The 6,002-nt window shown below is 39.4% G+C and overlaps 1 pseudogene; it reads left to right on the forward strand.

Annotated features, from left to right (window-relative positions):
* Positions 1-278: 278 nt before the first annotated feature.
* On the forward strand, positions 279-787 carry LOC105748037 (nucleotide triphosphate diphosphatase NUDT15-like; annotated as a pseudogene).
* The last annotated feature ends 5,215 nt before the right edge of the window (positions 788-6,002 follow it).

Below are 6,002 nucleotides of genomic sequence, written 5' to 3' on the forward strand. Positions count from 1 at the left end.
CTACACCTATAGATGAGTTAATGGCTCCAAAGTAAAGGAAGACAGTCCTAAGAAAGTATAATACATCAATCTGACCTAGGGTAAAGGAGAAATGCAGGGCTCCTTAAGGCAGTGGTGCTTGGGTAGACATCAACAGGATGCAAATGTACTCACTAGGTAAAGGAGGAGAGGAGGAAATAAAAGAGAGTACAAAGTATTCAAAGAACTTCAAGAAGATCAGTTTTGCTAAAACATCATAAGGGGAAAGGAAGAGCAAGATAGAATTAGACTCTCGCGCTATGACGGCCAGTGCAGAGCCGCAGGGGCAGCACCCAGGAGTCAGGGTAGGAGTCGTGGTGACCAGCTGCAGGCATCCTCCTGGGGAGGAAGACAGAAAGGGTCATTTGGAGCCGGCAATCTCCAACTTCCCAGGGGCCAACTGGAGTTCGGTGAAAGCTGGAAAGAATGTGCTCAAAGGGAAACCTGGGAAGAAGCAGCTCTTCACCTGAAAAATGTTCGCTTGGCCTCGGTTGTGAATTCTTTCGTTGAGGAAGAGAATTACCATTATGTCACTATTTTAATGAAAGGAGAGGTGGATGTGACTCATGGTTCAGAACCAAAGAATGTAGAGCCTGAGAAAAATGAAAGTTGGGAGTGGATTCCTTGGGAAGAATTTCCTCCCCTGGACCAGCTTTTCTGGGCACTACGTTGTTTAAAGGAACAAGGCTATGATCCATTTAAAGAAGATTTGGATCATCTGGTAGGATATAAAGGAAATCACCTACAGGTGAACAAGGAGACGCCATAATTTGTTTTTTTTTTAATGGGTTAGCCATAAAGTTCATTCGGTTTTCCTGTGAGATGGCTCTAGTAGCGCTCAGTTGTCTTTAACTTCATTCGAAGCAATTTTGTTAGATTGTATTGTGACAGCTGTCATATCAGTGTGCATTTAAAGAAACACTTATCAAAATTGGTGAATTTTTGTGTAGCCATTTTAATATTGAAGACGGAAGAAAAAAGCAACATTTTTGGCATATTATGCTTATTTCAAGCAAGGTAAAAATGCAACTGAAACGCAAAAAAAGATTTGTGCAGTGCATGGAGAAGGTGCCGTGACTGAGCAAATGTGTCAAAAGTGGTTTGCGAAGTTTCGTGCTGGAGATTTCTCGCTGGATGATGCTCCACGGTCAGGTAGACCAGTTGAAGTTGATAGCGATCAAATCGAGACACTGATTGAGAGCAATGGACATTATACCACTCGGGAGATAGCCAACATACTCAAAATATCCAAATCAACTGTTGAAAAGCATTTGCACCAGCTTGGTTATATGAATCGCTTTGATGTTTGGGTTCCACATAAGTGCAAAAAACCTTCTTGACCGTATTTCTGCATGCGATTCTCTACTGAAACGTAATGAAAACGTTCCGTTTTTAAAACAAATTGTGAAGGGCAATGAAAAGTGGATAGTGTACAATAATGTGGAATGGAAGAGATCGCGGGGCAAGCGAAATGAGCCACCACCGAGCACACCAAAGGCCGGTCTTCATCCAAAGAAGGTGATGCTGTGTGTATGGTGGGATTGGAAGCGAGTCCTCTAAGTATACCCAACACGCCTTCAGCCAGTACTTGTGAAAAATTTTCAGGGATTGTGTTATGAATTGTATTTCAGACTCAGAAAATGTGATAAATGGTGATGTTGTGGTAACTCTGCTTTCCCTATTTCTCTGTGGTATTGACTGTGCTGTTCGTCATTACCGGTGTGCATGGAGGAGAGTGCAGAATTTGTCTTAGTGTTTCAGTTCTAATAGAGAACCTAATTCAGGGGCGGGACATTCTGCAACAGTATTCCCATTGCACAATTTAACACATTTGTTGATTTTCCTCTTTTATTTAAATCAAAAAAAATTTTGGTAATATATTGGGACAGTCCCTGCAACTAGAGCAAACAAGACAGGTCTTTAGGGTGTATTTCCCAGGTTTCCAGTTGAGAACCTAAAGCAAGGGAAGTGAGACAAACCATCCAGGGAAGTGAGACAAACCCATCATTAACAGGCCCTGTCATTTTGGATCTCTCAGTTGATCTGAGATTCAGCTTCCTTATGTGTAAAATGCTATTAGACTAGGGCAGTGGATCTCAAAGTGTGACTCAGGGAAGTCCTCAAGACCCTTTCAAGGATCCTCAGGGTTAAAGCTGTTTTTGTCATATGAAGAGTTCATTTGCTTTGTTCATTCTCATTCTTTCCTGAGTGTACAGAGGAGTTTGCATGTTGTGTGATACTGTAGCAGACTGAACGCAAAGCAGATATGAGAGTCTAGCTCTCTTCTATTAAGCTAGACGTGAAATAAATTGACAAAAATGTAAAACAATGCCACTCTTTTCACTGGTTCTTTTGTTTTTTCTTTAAAGAAAAATACCTATATTTTTTATAAAAATTATGTTAACATATAACGGTTTTTGTTATTTGTAAATAAATTAATAAAAGAATTCTTTAAAAAAGAGAGAGAGAGAGAGAGAATTAGAGAAGGAAGCAGAGACCAGACCACACAAGGGCCTCCAGACCACGTTGGTGTTCAGTTTAATCCTAAGAGCAATGGGAAGGAATTGAAGGGTATAAAACGGAGACAGGAGTGAGGGAACGGGTGACATGATCAAATTTTTGTTTTTGAAACACCACTGTGGTGCAGCAGATATTAGAGGACCCAATGGTGGATGGCGGGGGGGGAGGGGGGGCTTTAGTTTCATTTGAGTGGTGTCAGTGGACATGAGAAATGGACAGATTTGAGATGTTTTAGGAGATAATTTTGATATAGTAAAATTTGGTATTAGATCAAATGTGGGTGAAGGAAGGGAAAATATCAAGGATGACTCCTAAGTTTAGACTTGTGCAGGGAGATAGATGGTAGCTGAAAACTCCCCCCATATTTTTCTCCTGATTTTAGTCCACACACTCAGTTGCCTACTGTATATATCCCTAACTTCCAATATCACTTGCCCATTAAATCATGATGTCCAAGACTGAACTATTCTTCTAGTATCAAATGTTCCTCCTTCTGTGCTGTTGCAGTGAATGAGGTGAATGCCACAGCCAGCCAGCCAATCGTTCAAGTCAGTTGACCTTGACTCTTTCTTCTCCATCACATCCAGCTAATAACCAAATCATTTTGATTTTCTCTTCTTAAGCTCTTTTATATCTGCCCACATTTCTCTATTTCCACTGCTACTAGCTTAGGTCAAGTCCTCAACATCTTTTATCTGGATTTTGGCTGTAACTTGGCTTCCCTGCCTTCAGTCTCCCACTTCTCTAATCTCTCCTCTGCCCTGCTGGTACCCATGGTCTGTAAAGTAAAGCCATGTCTCCTTAGTATGGCAGAAAAGACTCCATAATCAGGCCCTAGCCACATCTTTAGCATAATAATCTTTTGCTTTAATCCTTACTCTACACAGACCAAATAAAGGAACCCTCACAGAGCAATTGTGAGGAAACCATTCAAGAAGTCATCTTCAACCCCTCTAGCACTGTCAGATATGCTACAACTTAGCACAGGCAGTTTGATAAACCCATATATTTGTCATAAAAATGAACCAAAATTGTGACAAATCCTCAAATTCATTAGACTCTTGACAGAATATAATTGCTCCAATAATGTTACAAGCCTTGGTGAATATAGATTAAAACATTTTACTGATTGGAAGACAATAAATCTTTTTGGAAAGTGTGTACTGAGTTTGAGCTGCACTGGGTAACTTCCTCCTGCACACCCACTTTACAGTATTCATGCCTCAGTTACGATGATTTCTTTTACAGTCAATAGAATCACATAAAATGCTTAAACCACAAAAGGGAGGGTACTGAATCACTTAACTGAGGAGGTCAGAGGTAGGAGGGCTTCAGGCATAGTCCATTCAGGGCTCCAATTCCTGTTTTCTGTTAGTCCTTCGGCTCTGTCTTCTTTGTTGGCTTTATCTTTAGTGCAGCTTCATTCATGGGAACAAAACGGCTACTGCATGATGGCTCACACACACATTACAATTTCCAGAGCAACAGGGCCTCTATGTCCCAGGGTTCCCAACCTATATGTTGAGCTTCCTGCTGATTGGATCCCATCTGAACTAATTCATTCATTCCTGAGATGGTCATATGCTAATAAAGACATTACCTGGTCCAGTCACTGTGGCAGATGGAGGTAGGTTTATGCCAAGAAAAGTCCACCTCAGATTTGAGAGAGGAGTGGTGTTCATCAGTCCCATATAATCCACATGGTTTCTCTAAAATGACAGGGATAAAATTCCCCAAAGGAAAACCTGATAGTTCTTGAGTATTAGTGAACAAGAAAAATGGCCAACCTGTGAATATTCACTATAGACACAATTTAAATTTGTTCATGAGCAAACAAAAATTACTCTGTGCCCTGGAGTTTTTAAAGCAACTTGTGAAGGGTCAAAAACAAATATCCATAGTCTATTGCAAGGGTGAAGAGAGGGCAAGTGGAACAGAGCCCATTTCTAAGAAATCCCATTGATGAATATGGGTGGATAGAAGACTGAATTATGTGGATGGCTCTCAAACCACACATTCATTCATTCATTCACAGAACATTTATGGAGTATCAACTCTATTCCAGAAAATGCTTAATATAACAGGATCCTTGACCTTAAGGAGTTCATCCGATCAGGAACTACAGAATTAAGATACAAGGGAAAAGTCAGCAGTATTGCATATCAGAGTGAAAGTATAATAGAACAGAGTGAAAGTAAAGCCACATCTAGAAAATCTAGTGGAGTCTTCAACACACCCTCTAATATTTCCTTCAAATCTAACACTTCTGTATTGCGGTCTTTAACATAAAGCAATGCTTATTTCCAATCAACAGGTTTCCGAGAACAGAAACCTATATCGCCTATATGAAAAGGCAAATGGAAGAATAATTTATCTTACCCTGGCTGCACACTCTAAAAAAATAATATAAAGCAACCTTGATTGTTTGGAAACAAAAGTGGATCTTTGTTGTCTCAGGGAGCTTTTATGTGCAAAATACACTTGATAATAGTGTGAATTCTTTTAAGCTATTATATTCTGTGATCATCTGGGGAAATAGTTTGGGGGATAAATACAGCAGAAATATTTAGAGAAAGGACATTAAAAAGGAAGAATAGCAGACATAGTTGATTCTTTTTTGACATTCTTGTACAGTATAAAAATCATCAAATCCTTGGTCCATATCACAGGGATAATGCTGAAAAAATTCTAATCACTTTATCATTATTCCCAGCAGTGTCCTGGAGCTCCAATTCTGAGGGCAGGGCTTTCTGTAAGCATCTAACATTAAGATATAACTGAGAGAAAAATTGGAGAAATGGTTTCTCCACATGAAGTATACTTCATAATAACATTTTAATGTAATATTGACATTTCTGGTTTTTAACTCTGTTGGGCAGAATCTTGATGGAAAAGAAAATCACTTGTGACGGCTTCAGCATGAGTGTCTAATATCATGGCAATTTAACCCGGTTTTATCCTATATCAGAGGTATTTCATCAGAAAAGAACTAAAATGTCCTTCACGTTTTACAGAAGAAAGTCATTTCTCATAACAGATAATGCTAACATTGTCTTAAAAATATTAACTATTGTTGAGTGAATAGTGTGGGAAATATGGGTGGTTTCTTTTCAGAGGTTTTGGTAAATAATTTAATGTATGTATATATGTATGTATGTATGTATGTATATACACACACTATTTTGGTCAGAGTATTGATTTATCTATTTGAACTGAATTGGTCTGCTTTGGTCAAACAGCTGAGAAGTTGAGCCAGATCATGACATTTGTGATCCGTGTGACATTTGCAGTTGAACAGAGGACTCAGGCTCACTACTCAGAGTATGGTCCACAGACCACAGCTTCAGAATTGCCTTGGATCTATTAGAAATGCAAAATCCAGCCCCTCAGCCCCAGATCTACTGAATCAGCATCTGTGTTATAACAAGATCTCTAGGAGATTAAAACATTAACTACATAAGGGA

This window comes from Orcinus orca, chromosome 5 (genome assembly GCF_937001465.1).
Source record: "Orcinus orca chromosome 5, mOrcOrc1.1, whole genome shotgun sequence".
Lineage (NCBI taxonomy): Eukaryota > Metazoa > Chordata > Mammalia > Artiodactyla > Delphinidae > Orcinus > Orcinus orca.